Genomic DNA, 25,557 nt, shown 5'->3' with positions numbered 1-25,557 from the left:
CATGCAATTATACACAGCCAACAACATGTCTTAAAGGTTTCATACCTCTTTCACTACAGGGTGCAGACATCATTGATTCTGCTCCTGAACTTCACAGACAAGCACCTGAGCACTGAATCAAAGGGCTGAGGAACTCGTTTACAAGAATGAGAACAGTCTTGGTGCTTGATTTATTTCATTGAGCATAGTGTTCTCCAATTCTATCTGGGTTCCTGGCACTAAACTATCATGTATTGTATATTTCAGAACAAGAAGAAGAAAGGATCTTCAATGTATTTACCACAATGAAAGTGTAAATCTTTGAGGTGGAAATGCTGATAATCCAGATATCTTTTGCCCTGTGGATATTAGATAAATGTATGGAATCATGTACCCCATGAATATGTATAATTATTATTTGTTAATTAAATTTAAATCAGAAGCAAAAATAGTGCTTCCATATATATTATTCTCTTGTGCATCAATGACTTCAAAATGCATAGTAAGTGATCATTTTTCTTGGGTTTTCTTTTGCAGAACTGGTTTCATCTCAGGGCTTCATTCCACTCTTTTTCTTGATCTACGCCTCCCATCACTCACCCATGTATCTTTATACTCAGAGGTATCTGAAAATAATTTTAATCCTGAGAAATTTCATATACTTTAATCTATGCTTTTGTTTTGTCTGAATATTTATGAATAATCTGGGATTTAGTATTTGTACTCCTTGGGAGATATATGTAATGTGTTACTCATCTATTAGTCAAGTATATCTCAAGACAGCTGGAAAATACTAACATCTTCATCCTAGCCCAGAGTTTATAAAACAGTGCTTCCCCTTTATGACTGGCACGTTGGAGCTTTAAATCCCCTAATTTGTTCTAAAAAGCAACCAGGCTGAGAATCGCTACAAGTGATAAGCAAGGAGGACAAGTCACTCACACTTAATCTCCATTCTCTAAATATAGAAGATCTCTGACTAGGTATCAAGACACTGTGTATGGATCCATAGTACCTCAATGAGCAATTGACTGGTCCTATCCCCTTACATCAGTAGTATTAGCATCATCCTGTAGATTTAGATTTGGAGATGCAATGTTTTGTAGACAACCTGTGTGAAGCCAATGAGAAAATTAAGCTGAGAGGCATTTAGGTAACAAGGCTTATGGAACTCTAATGTTTTTCCAAGGTCTTGTGTAGATCCAGTACTCAAATCAAGGAAAGTATAGAACTTTAAATGAAGCATCTAGCCATGGTTTTTCATTTTTAAAAATCGATGGCCATATTGGTGTCAGTCCTCCCAACTGGACTCACCATCACACTGAGGAAGGCATCCACAACCCCTCCTACCACACATCATTGCTCAATGCAAATACTCTGTGTTCCAGTAATGGTGCTTTTTGGCTAAGTGTTAGCGTTTTTTGGGTTGAGATGCAATGCATAATGGTTGGGAAGAATCCAAGTATGATGGAAAATGATTTGGTGTTGGAGTTTGAGTTTAATTTTAGGTTATAGGTTATGTTGTTGAGTTCTATTGCAATAATGCATCCTAGGATACTAACTCCTAAGGCTATGAGTTTTAGGTATAATGGTATGGTGAGGATAGGAGTGTTTATGGGGGTAATGTTATTTAAGATAATAAATCCAGTGAAAATGCTTCCTACAAGTAATCATTTAATGGAGTTTATAAGTTGTGGGTTGTTTTCATTGATGTTGATGTATGGGTAGAATTGGAGTTGCCCTAGGAGGGCAAAAAAGATGATTCATGTGCTGTATACAGCTGTAACAGAGGTTGCAATAAGTGTAATTAGTAGGGCTCAGGCATTGGTGTAAATGGTATAGCTTTAGCTAATCTGCCTATCTTGCGAATGTCTTGTTCATCATTGAGGCTATGAATAATAGATCCTGAGCATATAAATAGTATTGCTTTAAAGAATGCATGGTTGCAGATGTGAAGGAATGATAGGTAAAGTTGGTTGATTCCAAGGGTGAATATTATTAGGCCTAGTTGGCTGGAAGTTCAGAATGTGATGATTTTTTTGATATCATTCTGTGTTAGGGCACAGATTGCTGTGAAGAGGGTTGTGATAGCTCTGAGGCATAGCATGGTTGATATAATTAGTTGATTAGATTCTAGAAGGGGGTGAAGTTGGATTAGAAGGAAGATTCCTGCTAAAACTATTGTGCTTGTGTGAAGTAGGGCTGATACTAGTGTTGGACCTTCTATGGCTGAGGGGAATCATGGGTGAAGTCCAAATTGGGCTGATTTTCCAGTGGCAGCTAATGGTAAGCCTAACAGGGGGACTGTTGTTCTTATAGGGTCTATAAATAGTTGCTGTAGATCCCATGAGTTAGAGTAGATTAAAAATCATGCTATTCATAGGATAAATCCAATGTCTCCAATTCAGTTGTATAGTATTGCTTGTAGTGCGGAGGTGTTGGCATCAGTGCTTCCGTATTATCATCTGATAAGGAGAAATGATATGATGCCTATTCCTTCTCATCCGATGAAAAGTTAGAATAGGTTGTTTGCTGTAACTAGGATTAGTATAGTGATGAGGAAAAATAGTAGGTATTTATGGAATTGGTTGATGTTAGGGTCAGAGTGCATATATCATAGGGAAAATTCTATGATTGATCATGTTACAAATAGTGCTACTGGCACGAATAGTAGTGAAAATAGTCTAGTTTAAGGCTGAGTGAGAGTATTGTGGTGTGGATAGTGAGCCAATGTCAGTTGGGTACAATGGTCTCATTACTTAGGTGGATGAATATGATTATGGGAATTATGCTAATGGTGAATGCTAGTTTAACTGAGGTTTTAATATATTCTGGGTAATTTTTATTTTTGTAAAAGTCTGTAAGGGATATTAGGATGGGGTATATAAGGGTAATGAATATTATGATTATGGATGAGGTTAATATGTTTATTACTTTGATTTGGAGTTGCACCAATTTTTTGGTTCCTAAGACCAATGGATAGCTACCATCCTTTAAAATAAGAAAGCCATATTTTTAGGTATGGTAGCATGAGTTAGCAGTTCTTGCATACTTTCTTGGTAAATAAGAAAATGTCATTTTCTGACTCTAGATTCACAATCTAGCATATTTGTTAAACTAAATTTACAGAATATTGTGCCAAGAATAATATTTGGATTTAAAGATAGGAGGAGTAGGGGGAGTAGGTGGAGGACTAAGGACTTTTCTTGTGTGAATGATGGATGAATGTTATGTATGTGGTAGGTAGTTTTGTCTCGTTGAGTAGTGGTTAGTATGTATAGGGTGTATAAGGCTGTGATGAGTGTATTGGCTCTTATAAGAAGAATGGTAAAGTTAGAGCGTGAGAATGAGGAGGTGATGATTATTAGTTCTCCAATCAGGTTAATTGTTGGGGGTATTGCAAGGTTGGTTAAGCTTGCTATGAGTCATCATAGGGCCATTAATGGGAGTATTGTTTGTAAGCCTCGAGTTAAGAGCATGGTTCGGCTATGTACTCGTTCATAGTTTGTGTTTGCTAGACAGAATAAGATGGATGAGGTTAAACCATGGGCTACTATTAATGCTGTAGCTCCTATAAAGCTTCACGGGGATTGAATTAAGATGGCAACAATTACTAGTGCTATGTGACTAACTGATGAGTATACGAATAGGGATTTTAGGTCTGTTTGTTGTAAACAGATTGAGCTGGTTATTACTATACCTCATAATGAGAGTAATATAAGTGGGTATATCATGTGGTTTGTGATGGGTGATAGGAGGATGGTAACTTGTATTATGCCATATCCACCTAGTTTTAATAGAATAGCTGCTAGGACTATGGAGCCAGCAATAGGTGCTTCAACATGGGCTTTGGGTAGTCATAGGTGTAGTCCATGTAATGGTATTTTAACTATAAATGCTATTATGCATGCTAGCCAGAGTAGGTCATTTTATCAGGATAGGTTTAGTTGTTCTGAGTAATTGTTGAGGATGTGAAGGTTTAGGGACCCTAGTGAGTTTTGTAGATAAATTAATGCAACTAGAAGAGGTAAGGATCTAATTAGTGTATAAAATAGGAAATATAGGACTGTGTTAAGTAGTATTGTTTGGTTTCCCCATCATGTAATGATAATTAATGTAGGAATAAGTGTGGCTTCAAATAAGATGTAAAATAAGATTAGTTTTGTGGATGTAAATGTTATAATTAATAGGACTTGAAGCAGGTCTAGTATGGTGATATACATTTTTTTTCATTCTACAGGTTCTTTGTTCATGTGTTGTTGGCTAGCTATAATTATTAGTGGGAGTAATCAGGCTGTCAGAATTAAGAGGGGGTTGGAGAGGGAGTCTGAGAAGAAGAATAATGAGAAATTAAAGCTGTTTTTGTTTGATTGGTTTGGGGTAAATAAGCATAGTATACTGATTAGTAGACTAAAGGCAGTGGAGTTAATTCAGACTATGTTATTTTTTGAGAATCATGTTATAGGGATGAGTATAATTGTTGGTATAATAACTTTTAGCCTTGTAAGAGGTTTAGATTTTGTACATTGTCCATTCCCTATGAGTTTGATATTATAACTAGTAGGGCTAGTCCTATGGTGGCTTTGCAAGCTGCAAAGACTAGGATGATAATGGGAAATATAAGTGATAAAGTAATACTGAAGTTCAGAGTAATTAGGGTTGTGGTGGTAAAAATTGATAGTATTATACCCTCTAGGCATAGTGAGGAAGTTAGGTGTGATCGATAGATTAATGCTCCTAGTAGGGATGGTGAGAAAACTAAGAAGAGGTTAATTAGGATACGGGACATTTTGGTACTTATGAATAGCTCATAATAAAATGAGTCAAAATCATTTGTTTTGTGTTAAACTAAGTACCATATTCATTTCATTCTAATCCTTTTTGAGATCATTCATAGGCTAGTCCTAGTGACAGGATGATGATTAGGGCTAGTGATATAAGGATAACTAGGTAGAGGTTGTTTGTAGTGCTCAAGGAAGGGGGAGATGTAGGGCAATTTCAAGGTCAAATAAGAAAAAGGTGATTGCAATTAAGAAAAATTTTATTGAGAATGGGAGTTGTGCTGAGCCTATAGGGTCAAATCCACATTCATAAGGGTTTGATTTCTCATTGTAGATGTTAACTTGTGGGATTCAGTGTGTAATGCTAATTAAAAGGGTTGCTAGGAGAGAGTTTAAGGTTAATAAAATTATTAGGTTGATTGCTCTTTTTTGGGTTTATACCAAATCTAGCTGATTGGAAGTCAACTGTACTGATTAATGCTAAAAGAGCATGATCCTCATCAATAGATGGAGATGTATAAGAATAGTCATACTACATCAACAAAATGTCAGCATCAGGCTATGGCTTCAAAGCCGAAATGGTGTTTTGATGTAAAATGGGATTTTAGTTGTTGAGTTAGACATACTAGTAGGAATGTGGAGCCAATAATTACACGTAGGCCATGAAATCCTATTGCTATAAAGAAAGTTGAGCCATAGATGCTCTCAATCGGAGATTGTGAATGAGGTTTCAAAATATTCTGAAGTTTGTAGGAGGGTGAAGTAAATGCCTAGTAGAATGGTGATTTATAGTGCTTGGATTATGATTTTTAGGTTTCCTTCTATTAGACTGTGGTGGGCTCAGGTAATGGATACACCCAATGCAAGAAGAACTGATGTGTTGAGAAGAGGGACATCTAAGGGGTTTAGTGGGTTAATGCTGGTAGGTGGTCAACAAACACCTAGGTCTGGGGTTGGGGTAAGGCTTGAGTGGAAAAAGGCTCAGAAAATCTGGCAAAGAAAAATACTTCTGAGATAATAAATAGTACTATCCCATATCGCAGTCCTTTTTGGACAACAGGGGTATGGTGGCCTTGGAATGTGCCTTCTCGTACTACATCCCATCATCATTGGTATACGGTTAGTGAGTTGGTGAGTAGTCCTAGTGTTAAAAGGAATGTAGTGTTAAGGTGAAATCATATTGATAAGCCCTATGTTATTAGGAGAGCAGATAATGCATCTGTTAGTGGTCATGGACTTGGGTTAACTATGTGATAAGCATGTACTTGGTGGGTCATTATGTGTTGTCATGGAGATACAGGCTAACAAGGAGTGTAAATACATAGGCCTGGATTAGGGCTACTGCAAATTCAAGAATGGTGAGGAGGATTAAGATAATAAATGTTACAAAGGCTATGGTTGGGTTGATAGTTAGTAGTGCTAGTGTAGCTCCGCTAATTAGGTGAATTAGTATGTGACTTGCTGTGATGTTAGTGGTTAATCAAATGGCTAGTGCCATTGGTTGAATAAATAGGCTAATGGTTTTGATAATAATTAGTATTGGGATTAAGGGGATAGGAATTCCCTGTGGTAGAAAATGGGCTAGGGATGATTTCATTTTGTGGTTGAAGCCTAGGATCACAGCTCCTGCTCAGAGTGGGATAGCTATTCCTAGGTTTATTGATAGTTGGGTTGTTGGGGTGAAGGAGTATGGAAAAAGTCCAAGTAGGTTAGTTGATCCAATGAAAATAATAAGTGAAATTAGCATTAAAAATAAGGTGCATCCTTTAGAATTATGCATTATTATTATTTGTTTAGTGATTAGTTTAATTCCTCATTGTTGGAGGAAAGCTAGTCGGTTATTGATTAATTGGTTTGAAGCTGGAAGTATAATACTTTGAAAGAGAATTACTAAGGTGACAATAGGAAGTCCTATTATAGTAGGGGTAATGAAAGAGGTAAATAGATTTTCATTCATTTTTTCTCTCAAGTATTGTCCTGTTTTATAGACTCGATAATTTTAGATATAGGGTTAGGCGGAAAGTTGAATGTTTTTACTTTTAACTGGAAGATAATAAATAGGGTGAAGATTATAGAGATAATAGTTGTAAATCACGTAGGTGTGTTGAGTTGTGGCATATCATTATGGAGTGCTAGCTCTCTGTCTTTAACTTAAAAGGTTAATGCTGCAGTAACTTCATAATGTACTTATAGTATATATAGTGATCAGTTTTTGAAATATTTGAGTGGGACTATTTCTAATACAATTGGCATTAAGCTGTGGTTTAAGCGACAAATTTTGGAACATTGGCTGTAGTAAATTCCTGATCGTGTGGAAGTGAGCGTTGCTTGGTTAAGGCATCCTGGGATGTTGTCTGTTTTTAGCCCTAATGATGGGACGGCTCATGAGTGTAGTATGTCTTCAGATGAAATTAATATTCGTATGGGTACTTCTATGGACAGTACAACTTGATTATCAACTTCAAGAAGTCGGAGTTCCCCGGGCTTTAGTTCTGATGTTGGAATTATATAAGAGTACAATGTTAGGTCTTCATAGTTGGTATATTCATAGCTTCAATATCATTGATGTTCTATAGTTTTCACTGTCAGTACTGGGTTGTTAATTTCATCTATTATATATAGGATTCATAGGGAAGGAAGAGCAATTATAATGAGGATAATAGCTGGGAGGATTGTTCAGATTGTTTCTATTTCTTGGGCGTCTATTGTGTTAGTATGTGTTAACTTAGTGGTAAGTATAAGTTAAAGGATGTAGAATACTAGACAACTAATAAGGTAGACAATTATTAGTGTGTGGTCCTGGAAATTTAGTAGTTCTTCTATGATGGGTGATGTTGCATCTTGTAGGCCAAGTTGGAGGGGATGAGCCATAAAGATATACAGGGGATTAGCTTGCAATTTAACTTTGACAAAGTTATGTAATTGTATTACTATTATCTTATGAAGAGAAAGACATATAGGATATGGAGCTGGCTTGAAACTAGTTCTAGGGGGTTCGATTCCTACCTTTCTTAGTGTCTTTACATATGTAGGTTCTTCGAACATGTGGTATGGTGGGGGACATTCGTGGAGTCATTCTAGATTTGTTGTTTTAAGTTCAACTACTCCTACTTCTCGTTTCGAGGCAAATGCTTCTCAAATTATGAAGACTATAGTAATTACTGCAGTTAGGGAAATGAAAGAGCCTATTGATGACACTGTATTTCATGATGTGTAGGCATCTGGGTAATCAGAGTAGTGTCATGGTATGCCAGATAGGCTGAGGAAATGTTAGGGGAAGAAGGTTAGGTTAACTCGTACAAATATAATAGTGAAGTGAATTTTTCCTCATATTTGATCTAGCATATAGCCTGAGAATAGTGGGAATCAGTGTACAAACCCTGCTATGATTGCAAATACTGTTCCTATGGATAAAACATAGTGGAAGTGGGTTACCACATAGTATGTGTCGTGCAGTACTATATCTAGAGATGAGTTGAATAGTACAATACCTGTGAGGCCACCTACTGTGAAAAGGAAGATGAAGCCTGAGGCTTAAAGTAGGGTTGGTGATCATTTGATATTGCCCCCATGAAGTATAGCCAATCAGCTGAAAACTTTTACCCCTGTAGGGATTTCAATAATTATAGTGGTAGATGTGAAGTAGGCTCGGGTATCAATGTCTATTCCGACAGTAAACATGTGGTGAGATCATACAATGAATCCCAGAAAACCAACAGATGTTATAGCTCATACTATTCCTATATACCCAAATGGTTCCTTTTTGCCAGAGTAATACTCCCCACTACACCCCCACACCCCTACCCCCACACCCCTGCTTCCAGGCAGAACCTGTTTCACCATTTTCTTCTCAAATTTTGTTTAAGAGAAAGCATAAGAGATAATAAGAAAAACATATAATTTTTGCTAGCTTGAGACAAGGATACCTACACAGAGAGATTCCTAGCATTGCTTCCATGCACTTGTGTATTGAAGCCCACAATGGAAAATTTCTACAAGACCTCTTTGTTACTTCATTGTCCCCTATTCATAGTGGCCTCTGCCTATTTGAAATTACTTTATTTTCTCCTCAACAGGGAGCATTTCTACCACTCCAGGGATATACCTGTAGCAATGCAACTCAAGTTTTTACAAAGGCAATTGCACACCCGTGTTTATTGCAGCACTATTTATAACAGGGAAGCTACCCCAAATAGCCAAGGTGCCCAAAACTTACCCATGGACCAAGAAAACATAGAATTTATACAGTGGAATTTTACTAGGCCACAAAGAAGAATGATATTTTGGCATTTGCAAGTAATTGGATGGGACTAGAGAACATCACCTTGACAAAAATCACATGTTCTCCCTCATATGTGGATTATAGACCCAAAACAAATGCAGTAATATTATTGGACATGGGTTACACACTAAGAGGAGAACACACATGGGAGAAATAGTGAAAGGTACATTTTTAGTGCCTCTAAATGTCCTGTCTGGTTTCTTACAAAATTTACAAAATATATGTATATGAGTTAATCATTGTATACATGCTTTCTAAGTATCTGCTTTTGTATGTATTAAATGAGATGACAGGCAACTAATAAGCCCATAATATCAAGGTAGTCCATCAAAGAACTTAATAAATTTTCCATGTTGTTTAAAACATTTAATATATTACTCAATGAATAGTTGCTTGAAAATGTATGAGCTACTTGAATTAAGGTGATTTTATTTTATCAAAGTGCATGCTGTCAGATACTGTAAGTTTTCTCAGGACTGACCTGATTAAGATATGGGTTGTAGGTCTGGGAAGAAGTCCTCTCCCTGCTTAGCTCAACTCTGAGTTTTCTATGGGGTGGAAGTGCAGAGATACCTGTCACTGTTTTCCCAGGCAGCTCCCAGGGCCAGAAACAAGGACTGAGTTATCATCAGGAGATTTAAATCAGATGTCTGTGACACTAATCCTGGGTCCTAGAATTGTGTCACATATCTAAACTTGGAAAGAAGAAGTTCACTCTTGTGTTTCCTCAAGGTATAAATGGAGACTGAAGATTTTCTTGGGAGGTGGGAATGAGGGTAGTTTTGCCTATAAATTGTTAAAGAGAGATTCAGAAATTGAGGATTATTATGTACCCACATAGCAAGAAGAAATTCTCTACTTTAAACTGACTAGTGAAACATAGAAGGAAGCAACCATATCCCACTTTTTCAGATGTTTTGTTATTTAAATGTTTTTAATGATCTAGATTCTATTTGTAAATTGGATACCATTTAAATGACTTGCACATTTAATCTGATTTCTCATATTCATACACATTTTATATTTCTCAAAGATTTCACCATCCTGTATTTATATAAAATATTTTTGAGAATGGTTATTTTGTCAAAATTCTGAATGATTACCTAAATTTGCATTGAGAGTTTCTTTTAGAGTTTTTATTGGTTGATTTGCCTTTTCCAGACTGTTTTCCAATGTCAACTTGATCTGAAGTTCTCTACTCTGGTTTTAGGCTCACTGTCTGACAGTGATAGAACATTAATGTTGAAGATGGAATGACAATCATTAAGAATGTTCCTTAATTCATGGCACTGAGTGCTTTGTCCAGTATGAATTCTCACACACCACAAGTGCTGCTGTGTGAATAAATGGTTTGCTTCTTCTTTTTTCTCTTTTTAGCACCTTGTCTGGAAAATTAATTTATGTTTCCTATGGAAAGATCAGCGTGGTAATTGAGTCTCCATGAGCATGGGTTCCCATCTTGGTTTCCCAAGTCTCTCAGACATGGCTCTGCCCCATATCACAATTAAGATTTCTCATGGGCTAGGAGGATCATTCAGGTATTAGGTGCCCAGCACAGATTCTTACCTGAGACTCAGGTCTTCTGTCATGGAAGCAACAGACAGACACTGAGCCAAGTTTGCAGGGAACACAGGCCTTCATTGGCCTCATCTTGCAAGTGATGGTGAGTCTGCACTGAGAGTCCAGCTGTCCTTTGCACAAAGGAGGACAAGGCCTCATTCAACAGTAAATGTGATGTTTCCAGATAGCTTTATTGCCTCACCTTATTTTGTATATTCATGATTTTAAATTTCATTTATCAAAAATGAATGATGAACTTATGTTATACTAACTGAGTGAGAAGTACTCTGTTTTATCAAGTTATCTATTGAATAAAGTTGGATTTTTATAACAATTTTACTAAGTACATGGGAATTTCTCTATAAGACACAGATCTGTAATTTAATTTAATTTATTCTTGTTTCTAGGAATTGAACCTGGACCATCCTGCATGTGAGGCAGGTGCTCTGCCACTGAGAAATGCCCCAGTCTCCACATTCACTTTTCAGTTGATGCAGTATTTAATAATAAGGAACAATAAGTGCTTGTCTGTCAGGTACTTTATGACAGTGATGATGAGTTGAACTTATGCTGTCTCTTATTAACTTGTTGACAGCTATCATAATAAAGTTGTATTAAATCTCACTGAATGACTGTTTGATATATGAAAATGGATCTATGGACTTTGGTCTTCCTTGTGCTGATGAGATGTAGTGAATTCATTGACTTCCATGTACAGTTGAGCCACTGGTACAGCCCAGTGATCAATCCAACTTCAACATAACTGGTAATATATTGATGTGCTTATGGATTCATTGTATAAGCATTTTTGAGAATATTTTGCTTTGGTTGATTTACCTGTAGTTTTCATTTTCCTTTGTTTCTTCTTTCCTGTTTTTGGTATGAGAGCAGTGTTGCTAATAGAGTGCATTTGGTACTCCTTTTGTTTACAATGATGTGAAACAGTTTTGGAATTGGGGATAGTTTTTTTATATGTTTTGCAGAATTCACCTTTGCAGACATAAATCTTAGACACTTCTGTGACTAGAGTGATTTTCTGCTGCTTCTACCCAATTAATCATTATCCATTTGTTTACATTTCCATCTGTTTTCCATACACCCATCTCCACGTTTCCATTCATGTAAACTTATTACATAAACTTGTGACAAGGTACTTCCAGATTTGGATCAGTGCATTTCTGTTCATTAAACTCCAAGCATTATCACTAACTCACCAGTTGGTAATCCACTAATGCTCATTCTGCCTCCAAGAAGGTCTCCAGACAACATTTTATGTTAGGTCTTGGCACTGTGACAACTCTGTGGGGGCTGACATCTCTTTGTCCTGCTGTCTTCCAGGTGAGTAGTTTGTAAATCACAAGCACCCAGCCTGATGGTTAACTTCTGGTCAATTTTTCTTACTTATGCTTTTTTACTGTTCATCATCTGTAAACATTGGAGGCTTGATGTCTCCATCATGTAGGTAGATCAGATTATTTTCCTGATTATTATTATGCATAATAACCATCTATTGTTCACAGTCTATATCATGATGTATTCTTTTTGTGAAATGAATCTATCTACTGTAGCTTATTTTTGGCCTCTCTTGTCATTGAATATTTTTCTCCTAGTTTTTCACAAACTTATCTATTAATATTTAAAGAAAATTTTATGTATATATAGAGAGAGCAACAGAAGGAATTACTCTCATCATTATAACATATATGACTTTATGAAAACCTCTATTGAAATCTTTTGTATAATTAAACACACTAATAAAATACATGTTGAGAGTGCTCTACTTTATATCCAGTTAGATAGACCATTATTTCCCAGTGTATTAAACTTCATATTAGTATATGTAAGAACTAAATATGTGATAACTGGTTACATATTTAATGTATTTCAACTTCTGCAAAGAGGCAAAATTATTTCTTTCCCCTCTCATGTTACCATCAGACAGTATCCTTTCTATCCAGTCATAAGTCATGTATGTATAGTCCCAGTTACTGGAGAGGCCAAGGAAGGAGGATCAAACATTGAAAGTAGATGGTACAACATTCTGAAATCTTGCCTCCAAAAAATGAGCACTAATTAATTGATGTCCCCACTCCAGAGGAACTAATACAGAATCATTAAAGCAACAGAGGTCAACATGAGAAGGGGTCAGGAACCAGTGCAAAGTTAAGTTAGAGATGAATCAACTTGAGTTGTAACACATTTGTACATGGAAGCAATGCTAGGAACCTCTCTGTATAGCTATCCTTAACTCAACTAACAAAAATGCTTTGTCTTTCTTATTATGCTTATGTCTTCTCTACAACAAAATTAGAGAAGTGAAGTGAAGAACAGGTTCTGCCTGGAAGCGAAGGAGGTGTTGGGAGAGGGTGGTGGCAGGTGTGCAGGTGGGAGAAATGACCCAAACAATGTATGCGTATGTGAATAAATAAATTTTTAAAAATCATTAATTTTGTTTTCCATTTTACTGGTGTCTGTGTCCACGTGAGTACTAACTGCAACATTGTTACCTTAGGAAAGATGTTTTGAGGCTCCATACCTTACATCAGACTCATTTCATGGCATCCTTATTTTATGTCTTCCTGTTCTGTTGCTCTTCTTTGTTGGACTCAGCCTGGCTCAGCCTCAGGAAGCAGGTAGGTGCTGTTTCACCTCTCAGGACCCACTCTAATTCCAAGATCATTCTGGCCATGGCAGCCTCCACCCAGCTTTCAAAGGATGTGTATTGAGCCACAGAAAGGGAGGCACAGAACAGGCCCTCACTGGATCAATGCACATTCAAAAAGTAAGGTGTGTGTGTGTGTGTGGGGGGGGGTCTTCTCCTTCAACATCAGGTGTTTAGAACTATCAGCAGGTGAAAGGTTTGGAATTGCTGGAGATACCCAACTCAGATGCGTGAAGGTACTTGTGAGGACAGAATCCAGCAAAGCAGTGAGAAGGGGCTGCCAGGGCCTTGTGGGTCCAAGCATAACTGCCTTCTGTATGAAGGCAGGTTCTCAAGTAACAGTGAAATATTCATCAGCCCTAAGACTTAATGACTGAACATTGTGGATTTAAGATTTTGTTATGAATTTTTAAATCCCTTCCTTCTTCTATATATTCTGTTCTTGAGTGTGAATGCATTCTCATTGTCAGTCTCACTATTGTACTTCAGAAGCATTTAATCTGTTTGCTTTCAAAAGTTCCTCATACCTGGAGTATCACCCAGATACTCCAGTTCATATCAGATATGAACCATATCTGATTCAGATTACATTTGCATTAAACTTTGGACTTAGACTTCAAAATTGATGTTGGGAGAGTTAAAATCTTGTAAGCTCTTAGGATGGAATACACTTTTAACATGTGAGGAGGACATCATTTGCATGCATAAATGTATGATTCAAAGGCAAGTACCCCTATTATCCATCTGTTGGAACTTTACTCTTAAGGTGGTAATATTAAGAGATGGGGCTTCCTGCAAGACAGTAGTCCAGAAGGGATGTTCCCCATAGATTGGATTAGTGCACACTGGTCTGGGCTTCAAAAATGGAGCTGATCTATAGTTACCATCCTAAAATAGAATGACCCAGTGAGCATATCACATGCCCTGGAAGGATGTGGAAACCAGAAAATTTAAAAATGGGTAGCATCTGTAACCAGACAACACATTGGTCATTGCCTTGTTCTTGCACTCCTCAGCCCAGAAGTAAGAGAAGCAAATGTGTGTTATTTCTAAGTTGCCCAGCCTGGGGTATTATGTTATATCAGTAAGGTTGGAATGAGAAATGGACTAAGACACCCTTCTGGTTGTTCCCTGTACTAGTCACACTTTGATGATTCAGTGCCCTTGGCACTAAGTAATCCACCCATTATATCTAGTTTAGCCATCTTCTCAATCTTAGGCCATCTGTTGACTTCTTCCCCTGAGAAGCTAACACTAGGTGCTGCTTTTAGCTGTGGGCAATGAAACTCTAAATTCAATATTCTTCTTTCACTCATCACTTCAATTTTCTCCTATGCTGGATGGAGTTGGCTTATTTGTGCTTACTACTGTGTTGTTTTTATTGGTTTTAGCTTCTTATGAAAATAACAGCATTTTCCCTTAGATCCCTATATCTGAAAGCTATGAACTTATTTGGATTATAACCAAATAAAATAATTTAAATATCCTTTAAGTTGTGAACTGAAAAAAATATTTTTTCATCTTCTAGGAAGTTACTCATCACAAAATCTATGAGTGTCTGATGCACACAGTAACATGGAAATGGGAATGAATACAGAGGAATAGCAGGAAATTGTAAGAATGAGTATGCATATGCATTCACAACTCAGAAAGAAATGATAATTGAACAAGTGTCCACATCAGTGAATATCTATGAGGTGTGAAATTTACATATGAACAGATTATGTTTTATATCTTATTCATTGTCACTTTCAGTAGTAAAAGATAAATATCCATGGGAAAATCTGGTTGACAATGGGAGGAAAATGTTTGAAACTCATTATTATCATGTATTGGCTCAAAAACTGATTTTATTTGCTTTCAAAAAGAACTAAAATGCAGCAAAGGCATAGAATTTCCCATCACAGAATGGGGTTCTGAAAACATCAGCAGTGCATTCCTAGTTCCTCCAGAACCCACAACAGAGATCTGCTGGATCCTTTCTTGGGGAGTGCCAGCCACATGCTGGTGATAGATTGTAAAACATGGAGCTCTTTTAAATACACAAAGCTATTTTTAATTATCTAGTACTGCATATAAGTACAAAGGATGTGGCATAATACTGCATTGCATGCTTTTGCCCATTCACCATGTTGAATACAAAGAAGGATGATAAACTGTTGAGTTATTGATGATATCAAACAAGGCACAAAGACATAATGAAAGATCATATTCTTTAAGACAATGTCGAGGGATTCCAAGATTGCAACTACAGGGAAGAAGCAGAAAGTGTGCTTCCTAAAGTAAACTCTTGGAGAGATGCTGGAGATACACTTGGAAGGAAAAACCACAAAGAAGAGGCAAAACTACGACACCTGCACACCTTCACCCACACATAGCATCCCTAGGCCATGTTAAATTGAGAAACAAGGAGGGCTCCCAGGCTGCCAGACACCAGCTCCTAACCTACTTGGGAGATGCAACCACCAGAGCTACTACTCAAACATCATCACCAGGACTGGATACTGAGGGACTAACACCAAAACTATTAAGACTGAAACTGTATTGCAGTTCAACTTGGGAATTTTTTTATCCTCTCTCTGTCTCTAAATGTCTGTTTAGCTAACTGTTGATTAGTACACTATCTCTCCCTATTTATTTCTTTGGCTCTTCTGCTTTGTTTTGTTTTGTTTTCCCTTTTTCTTTACCTTCTTTGCTTTCCTTCTCCTCTCACCCTCCCATTCTAGATATCATCATTATTACTATTACAAGCTAGACAATATTGAATTACACACAGTACAGAGACAGTAACAGTGGCAAGGGGAATGATGGGAAGACAGAAAAAACAGGGAAACCATTTCTCCTCCCACTAATAAATTAGTACAGGAACCAGAGGGAAATGAAGAAAACAGATGCCCAGATCCAGATTTCAACAAAATGAAGTAAAACGATGCCAAAGAACTCAATGAACCTACAACAACACCTGAAAGAAGAAACCCTACAAGTAATCAATGAGAATTTTATAAAGATGATACTGAATAAGGTCAACCAAAATGTATAGGAGACACTCAAGAAATTCCAAGACAACAAATAGAGAAAATTTGAGAAAGCACAACAACAAATAAAAGAAAACTACAGAAACACTGTATAAACACCAAAGTGAAACAAAGAGCACGATAAATAAAGAGATAAAGGAACTCAGGTTGAAAATAGACAATATTAAAGAGGAAGCAACTCAAGTTATGGAAAACTTCAGAAAAAATAATGAAACAGAAATGCAAAAAAAATGGAAGGCCAATCCAGTGGAATAGAACAAGCCGAAGACAGAATCTCAGAACTTGAAGATGAAATGGTAATTAAAGGAAAAACCAAAGAAGTATTAGTTCAACAACTCAAGACCTTGAAAAGAAATTGCAAGAATTTACTGACTCCATGAAAACAGCAAACCTGAGAATCATGGGCATTGATGAAGGAGAAGAGGTGCAAGCAACAGTAATGCATAAAGTAGTCAAAAAAATAATAATAGAAAAATTCCCAAATGTAGAGAAAACTATGCCCATACAGGTACAGGTAGCATCCAGAACACCAAGTAGACTGACCAAAATAGAAGTATCCCCCAACATATTATCATTAAAACATCAAGCACATAGTATAGAGAAAGAATATTGGAGGCTGTAGGAGAGTAAAAACTAGTAACTTACAAAAGTAAACCTATCAAAATCACAGCAGATTTCTCAACAGAAAAATTAAAATCAAGAAGAGCATGGGATGAGGTCTTCTGGGCACTGAATGAAAATAACTTCAACCGTAGGATACTCTACCCAGAAAACTATCATTCAAAATAGATGGAGCAATAAAAATCCTCCATGATAAGCAGAAACTAAAACAATATATGACCACAAAGCCAGCTCTACAAAAGATTCTTCAAGGGATTCTACACGCAGAAAGTTAAAGCCACAATAACCATAAAAGGACATGCAGTACCAAACCACAGGAGAAGAAAAGGCAAGTGAGTAGAGAGTAACATTGATTTAGCTGTACACAATCTAACCCTTAAACACCTGAGACAACTAAATGACATGAATTCCACATACCTATCAAAACTAACACTCAATGTTAATGGACTTAATTCAACTATCAAAAGCTACTGTTTGACAAACAGGAAGATTCAACCATTTTTTCCTTACAGGAGACCCATCTCTTCTATAAAAATAAGCATAAGCTTAGGTTTAAAGGCTGGAAGAGGATTTAGTAAGCCAGTGGTCCCCTAAAACAGGAAGGAATAGCAATACTTATCTCAGAAAATGTAGATTTCAAACCTACACTGATAAAACGAGATAAAGAAGGACATTCCATACTAATAAAAGGGGAAATACATCAAAAGGAAAAATAGTTATCAACCTATATGCACCCAATGTCTACACACCCAATTTCATCAAACATAACCTGAAGGACATAAAAACATATATAAACACCAACACAGTGACAATGGGAGACTTTAATACCCTCCCTATAACCAATATATAGGTCATCAAGACAAAAAAATCAATAGAGAAATCCCAGACCTAAAACATGCCATATAGCAAATTGACCTAGTTGATGTCTTAAGAAAATTTCATCCAACTTCTGCATAATATACATTTTTCTCAGCAGCCCCTGGAACCTTCTCCAAAATTGATTATATCCTAAGGCACAAAGCAAGCCTTAGCAAATATAAGAAAATAGAAATACCATGCATTCTATCTGATCATAATGAATTAAAACTAGAAATCAATAGCAAAAATAATAACAAAAAACATGCAAGCAGCTGGAAAATGAACAACACATTGCTCAATGACCAATGGTTCATTGAAGTTAATGGATATTAAAACACAACATACTGGAACCTATGGGACACAGCAAAGGCAGAGCTGAGAGGCGAGTTTATAGCCATGAGCGCATATATTAAAAGACAGAAAGATATCAAATCAATGAATTAATGTTACATCTCAAACTCCTAGAAAAACAAGAACAAGCAAATCCCAAAACAAACAGAAGGAGAGAAATAATAAAAATAAGAGCTGATATCAATGAAACATGAAAAAGCTTCAAAGAATTAATGAAACAAAACGTTGGTTCTTTGAAAAAATAAACAAGATTGATACATCCCTGAAAAATCTGACTAAAATGAGGAGAGAAATAACTCAAATCAATAAAATCAGGAATGCAAAAGTGGAGATGAAAACAAACACCATGGAAGTCCAGGAACTCATCAGAGACTATTTTGAGAACCTATATTCTAACAAATATGAAAATCTCAATGAAATAGATAGATTTCAAGATGATTACAATCATCCAAAGCTTAACCAAGAGGATGTTACACACATGAACAGATCTGTAACACAAAATGAAATTGAAGTAGCAGAAAAAAGTCTCCCCCCCCAAAAAAGTACAGGACCTAATCAATTCTCTGCTGAATTTTATCAGACATTTAAAGAAGACTAATATCAACCCTCCTTAAACTGTTCCATGAACTAGAAAGGGACAGAAAACTGCCTAATTCATTTTATGAAGAGAGTATTTCACTCATCCAAAAACCAAGCAAAGACACCTCCAAAAAAGAGAACTATAGGCCAATCTCCTAAAGAACATTGAAGCAAAAAAACTCAATAAAATAATGGCAAGCCTAATCCAACAACACATCAAAAAGATCATTCACCACAATCAAGTTGGCTTCATCACAGGAATGCAGGGGTGGTTCATTAAATCAATAAAAGCAATACACCACATTAACAGAAGGAAAGACAAAAACTAATTGATCATCTCAATAGAGGCAGAAAAAGCCTTTGATAAGATCCAACACCACTTCATGATAAAAGCACTAAGAAAACTAGGAATAGAAGGAATGTACCTCAACATTATAAAAGCAGTATATGACAAACCTACAGACAACATTATACTCAATGGGGAAAAAATAAACCATTCCCCCTAAAATCAGGAATGAGACAAGGATACCCACTGTCTCCACTCTTATTCAAAATAGTACTTGAATTCCTAGCCAGAGCAATAAGGAAAGAAGAAGAAATAAAAGGAATATAAATAGGTAAATAGACTATCAAAATATCCTTATTTGTAGATGATATGATCCCATACCTTAAAGACCCAAAAAAACTCTACCCAAAAACTCCCAGACATCATCAACAGCTATAGGAAGGTGACAGGATACAAAATCAACTTACAAAAATCATTAGCTTTTCTATACACTAATAAACGAAATGAGAAAGAATATGTGAAAACAATTCCATTTACAATAGCTTCAAAAAAATCAAATACCAAGGAATAAACATAACAAAAGATGTGAATGACCTCTACAAAGAAAACTATAAACCCCTGAAGAAACAGTTTGAGGAAGACTATAGAAGTTGGTGCATGATACTGGCAAAAAACAAGTATGAAGACCAGGGGAACAGAATAAAGGACCAGGATATGAAGCCACACAACTATACCCAACTTATTTTTGACAAAGTCACTAAAAATATGTGATGGAGAAAAGACAGCCTCTTCAACAAAAACTGTTAGGAAAATGGATTAGCAGTCTGCAAAAAACTGAAACTAGATCTATGTTTATCACCCTGTACTAGTATTAGCTCAAAATGGACCAAGGATCTTAATATCAGACACCAAACTCTAAAGCTGATATAAGAAAGAGTAGGAAGTATCTTGGAAATAATAGGTAGAGGCAAGGACTTACTCAGTGGAGCCCTAGCAGCTCAGCAACTAAGAGAAAGCATAAACAAATGGGACTTTATAAAACTAAAAAGCTTCTACTCAACAAAAGAAATGGTCTCTAAACTGAAGAGACCACCATCTGAGTGGGAGAAAATATTTGCCAGCTACACATCAGACAAAGAACTGATAACCAGAATATATAGGGAACTCAAAAAACTAAACTCTCCCAAAATCAATGAAACAATAAAGAAATGGGCAAATGAACTTAACAGAATTTTCTCAAAAGAAGAAATTCAAATGGCCAAAAAACACATGAAAAAATGCTCACCCTCTATAGCCATAAAGGAAATGTAAATCAAAACTACACTAACATTCCACCTCACCCGTTAGAATAGCCATCATTAGAAACACGACCAACAACAGGTGTTGGCAAGGATGTGGGGAAAAAAGAACCCTTGTAAACTGCTGGTGGGAATGAAAACTAGTACAACCACTCTGGAAAAAAATTGGCGGCCTCTTAAAAATCTAAATAGACCTGCCATTTGATCCAGCAATCCCACCCTTGGGGACATACCCAAAGGAATGGAACACAGATTACTCCAGTGGTACCTGCACACCCATGTTTGTTGCAGCGCTATTCACAATAGCCAAGTTATGGAAACAGCCAAGATGACCCACTACAGATGAATGGATTAAGAAAATGTGGTATTTATACACAATGGAATTTTACACAACCATGAAGAAAAATGAAATCTTATTTGCAAGCAAATGGATGGAACCGGAGAACATCATCCTGAGCGAGGTCAGCCAGGCCCAGAAGAACAAGAATCGTATGTTCTCCCTCATATGTGGACTTTAGGTCAAGGGCAAACACAACAATTGGATTGGACTTTGAATACATGATGAAGCGGGAGCACACAATGGAGGTATGAGGATAGGCAAGAAACCCCCAAAAAACAAGATAGCATTTGATGTCCTCAATGCAAAGGAATTAATGCAGAAAATTTAAAGTGACAGAAGCCAATAGGAGAAGGGGACCAGGAACTAGAAAAAAGATTAGTTCAGGAAGAATTAATTTAGAATATAACACATATGTACAGGAAAGCAATGCAAGTAAACTCCCTGTATAGCTATCCTTATCTCAATTAGCAAAAACTCTTGGTCCTTCCTATTATTGCTTATACTCTCTCTTCAACAAAATTAGAGAGAAGGGCAAAATAGTTTCTGCTTGGTAGTGAAGTGGTGGGGGGGACAAAGAGGTAGTAGGGGGAAAGGAAGGGGCCTGAGGGAAGGGGGGAAAATGACACAAATATAGTATGCACATATGGATAAAAGAAATTTAAAAAGAGTTAAAAAAAAAAGACAGTGTCACAATGTGGAGACCAGACTGGCCTCAAACTTGAGCCAAACACCAAAACCTAACAAGTAACTGGGACTAGAATTTGAAATCACCATATGTGGCCAGTATGTCATATTTTTTCAATCCTACCATTGTTTCCAAACTGCCCCAGGACTCTCATATCTGCTCTGGTCCCAGACCTCTCTGAAATTTCCACCTACAGGTAGTTATACAGGAGGATGACATACAAATAAGACCTCCCTCTGCTCATGAAACCAGCCCAGCCCTGGCCCTTCATCTCTGTCAGAGGAGCCCATCCCTGGCATCCAGTTGATCCCATTCAGTGAACAGCATTGAAATTAGATCACTCACCAGGGAGTTGGGGCTCCAAAATAAAATTTAAGACAAAATGTAAGAGATATCATGACATTTCACTTTGGTGGTCAAAGTGACTCTGCTATTGTCACCTGGATGACAGATATCTCAGCAAGCAAGAGACCCTGCTGACTCTTTACTCCTGAGATTCTGTAGAGAATCAGTGGGATGACTGGTTAGGTCAGAGTGGCAAATCATGTTGTAAACAAGAGGAAGGAGAGATCAGATCACTGATATTCTATACAAAACAGGTGTCAAATCTTCTCCTCTTCTTTCTGTAGAACTGTGCTTATCAGGATCAGAATTCAGAATTGACCCAATTGTATTGTATTAGTTAATTCATTTTCTTACTTGAAGACTCTCATTGTCACATTTCTTTTTTATTTTCTCAACCAGAAAACACAACTTGTGACTTGTGTGGTCTAAAACCCAGAGCTCAGCCTTGTACCTGTAGCTCTGGTGTGGCTAAGGTAATGAGTCATGGAGGACTGGGAATGGCCAGTGTGGCTCCTTAGTACCCATTGTGCAGGGATCTTTGGCTGGCCTATATGCAATGAGGATATCATGGGATATGGAAGTAGACATTAGGAATCTAAAGTAATACTGACCAGGCAAATTTTATGTGAACATAGAGCTGACTTTGCTTTGTTTTAACTATCATGGAGTCACCTTCATTACCTGTGGCTTTGAGGAGACCTGAAGTTGGGACAATTCATTGTTCTGTGAACTCTGGGAATAGTATCCAGTTCTCTGTAAGCCATGTCTGTGTGGCTCTGTCATTATGATTGTCACCCTGTAAATGAATCCTGCTGTGTGAAATGCCTGGCCCAGGTAGCCCTGTGCCTTTTAATACTGTTTCTCTTTCATCTTACCCCATTATTGTCTTCTGACATGTTACCCTCATTCCTGTAAAGGATGAAACAATTCTATAATTTCCCCACATCCTATCTTAATCAGACTGGTAGAATTGTGTCATGAGCAAAGATTGACAAATCAATCTGATGTGCTTTGGACAATGTTTCTCCTATAAGTAATTATTTCATCTTGAGAGATTATTGTGAATTGAAGGAAATGGTTTACCTCACAAAGATATTTCTGTACATGAGTGCCTCCCATGTTCACGCACAAACATAGATGTGTCTTCGTTTCAAGAAAGAAACTCTTATTCAACCAAGTGTGACTCTCAGCTCTCTGTTATAGGCCTCACACATGGTACAGGGTCAAACCATATGTTCCAGGGAGATGGAACCACATTGTGCATTGTGATAATGGGGCAAGGAGGGATGCAAATCATAGTATGCATGGCTGCCGTAGCAGAGACATTTATTTTCTAGGACACATACACACAAATATTTAGGTTAATATGCAGGTCAATGTGTACTTCATTATTCTGAGCTTTCTGTGTAGTTTTAGAATCTTTCTTGTGAGAGAAAAGGCATGGTTGGGGCTGTGTGTTTGGGGACTTATCCTGACATGGTACACCTGTGATCCCCCAGGAAAAATGGATGTTGGTGAGAATTTTTTAAAAAGTCATAATACCACTAATGCCATACTTCCTGTGCTGGGACTGCACCAATCCCATCTCTGCAGTCAGTCATGACCTGTGAGCATTGCCAGGTCTTCTGTCTTGTGCACATGATGATAAATGTCAGAAGGCAGCAAGTATTTTGGTCCTGCAAGGTCCCTTAAGTGTGAGACACCTCAGGTGCTAATCATGACCCACAATGGGACCCAAAATGTGTGCAGCCATATAGATTAAAGGGTTAGAGTGCCTGGAAAGGAAATATTTCATTGGCACTGCAATTCAAAAAGCAATGCAATCCTGAAACAGAAGATTTTCAAAGGTATTGAGAACAAATGGTTGATTGATTTAAGATAAAGGTTTGAATGGAGTGACGGAGATTCAAAAAGACTTTTTGCAAATGGGTACATGTCCTCCTCCTATCTGTACTATCATGATGGATATTGTCTTTATTTGGGTTGCACTATATCTGTGTAAAGTGCAAAACATTATACATAAGTCAGATTACTACTAGTATCAGTTGAACATGGTCACTTATACTTGTTGAATTGCTTGTATCTACACAGGATTTTCTTTGAATCATCAGTGAACATCTGAACAAAGGAGTTTCCCTCTTCAGCTATTGACACAGAGCCTGGAGGCCACTATGAAAATTGTCTGTACATGGATCATTTATTCAGTCCTAAACCTAACAATGCAGCATTTCCAGACCTCTGTTCTGATCTTGAATTGTTAAATCCCAGGAAATAACATGGTGAGATTATTTGACAGAAAAAAAATATATTGTGGTTAAGAAATGAATAATTTTTTAAAAAATAATCAGAAAATATGAGAAAGTGCTTAAAATTTAACTTTTAAATAACATTGAAAAACCAGAAAATCCTTAATGCCCACATTAAGCCATTATCCCATTACATACTGAAACTTGAACAAAAATAAATAGTTAGATATTATACACAATAAATTCAAATTTTGTAAGATTTGAAATCTTATAAAAGTAAAGAATATAAAAAATGATGACCTGGGAAACATAAATAGTCACACAGTACCATTCTGGGTCTTTAACAGTTTTTAGATATAGTTATCTGGAAATAATTTTCAGCAAGTTTATGAACTTGAAATGGAAATGTCAGCTATGATGGCTACATGTTCCCAATGATATGATAGGCCCAGTTATAGTACTAAAGATTTACCTTAATATTAAATGTAATTTTAATATGCAAACAAGAAAAACAGGATATACAAATATGACAAAACAAAATATAATTTTAGAGATAAAATGAATACTTAGAAAGTAGAAATAAGATAATGAAAAGAATGTAAGAGGGACCTCTGAAAATAGACTGTAGGCAACATTTCATAAGAGAGAAAAATTCTATAAATGACATATGATGACATAAATTATATAATCACAGCAACATTTATTCTAATGATTAAAAACTACGCAAAACTAGAGGTATTAGGAAATATACCTTTGAAAATTCAAGTATGAACAAACAAAATTAAAACTGAAAAAATACCCAAAATACATTATGTGGAAACAATGAATTATGAGACATACCTAAAGTGGTCCTGAAATATTGTACAAGATCAACTGAGCAATTTAGATCTTTTTGAGCCCTGACCTCAAAATGAAAAATCCAAGCAATATTCCCATATGTATTTAGTGGTAGTGTGAAGATATTCTTGATAATAAGTGTGTGTAGAAATCAGGATATAAATTAAAAGACAGAAAGAAGGGAAAATAATATGAACATTTATCATAGAAATAACTTCTGATTGAGAGAAAAAAATGAAGAATTTCAGAGGATACATAACAGAAGATCAAATGCGTGTGGGGAAATGCTTTTAAAAAGAGAAGCCAAAGATAAAAATGAAAGAAGTAGAAGTAGGAGAAGAAGAAGAAGAAAAAGAAGAAGAGAAGAGAAGAAGAAGAAGAAGAAGAAGAAGAAGAAGAAGAAGAAGAAGAAGAAGAAGAAGAAGAAGAAGAAGAAGAAGAAGAAGAAAAGGAAGGAAAGAAGGAAGGATGGAGGGAGGGAAGAAAGAAAGAAAGAAAGAAAGAGAAAGGGAGGGAGGGATGGAGGAAGGAAGGAAGGAAGGAAGGAAGGAAGAAAGGAAGGAATAAAGAAAGAAAGGAGATGGAGGAGGTTCCTGGTCTGTATTAGGAAAAGTCTCTAAATGAGCTAAATCTACTACCTTGTTTTTTGTTTTTTGTCTGTTTTTGTTTTTGTGTTTATTTCTTTGTTTTGGAGGTTATCTAACTCTTTGGCACAACCTTTGCTAAAGTCTCTACTGCAATCACGTTGGATCTCATAATCCCTCAGATGGTAAATTGTGCAACTGGTTGCTTACCAGTTTTACTTGAAGAAA

General features: G+C 36.6%; 2 pseudogenes; one reads left to right on the top strand and one right to left on the bottom strand.

Moving 5' to 3' along the window:
- The window catches only part of LOC141418137 (ral guanine nucleotide dissociation stimulator-like), a 502,720-nt pseudogene that overhangs the window by 303,563 nt on the left and 173,600 nt on the right, over nt 1-25,557 (top strand).
- LOC141416859 (NADH-ubiquinone oxidoreductase chain 4-like) lies at nt 3,054-4,679 on the bottom strand (annotated as a pseudogene).

Source organism: Castor canadensis, chromosome 2 (assembly GCF_047511655.1).
Source record: "Castor canadensis chromosome 2, mCasCan1.hap1v2, whole genome shotgun sequence".
NCBI lineage: Eukaryota > Metazoa > Chordata > Mammalia > Rodentia > Castoridae > Castor > Castor canadensis.
This window is presented reverse-complemented; position numbering and strand designations above follow the sequence as displayed.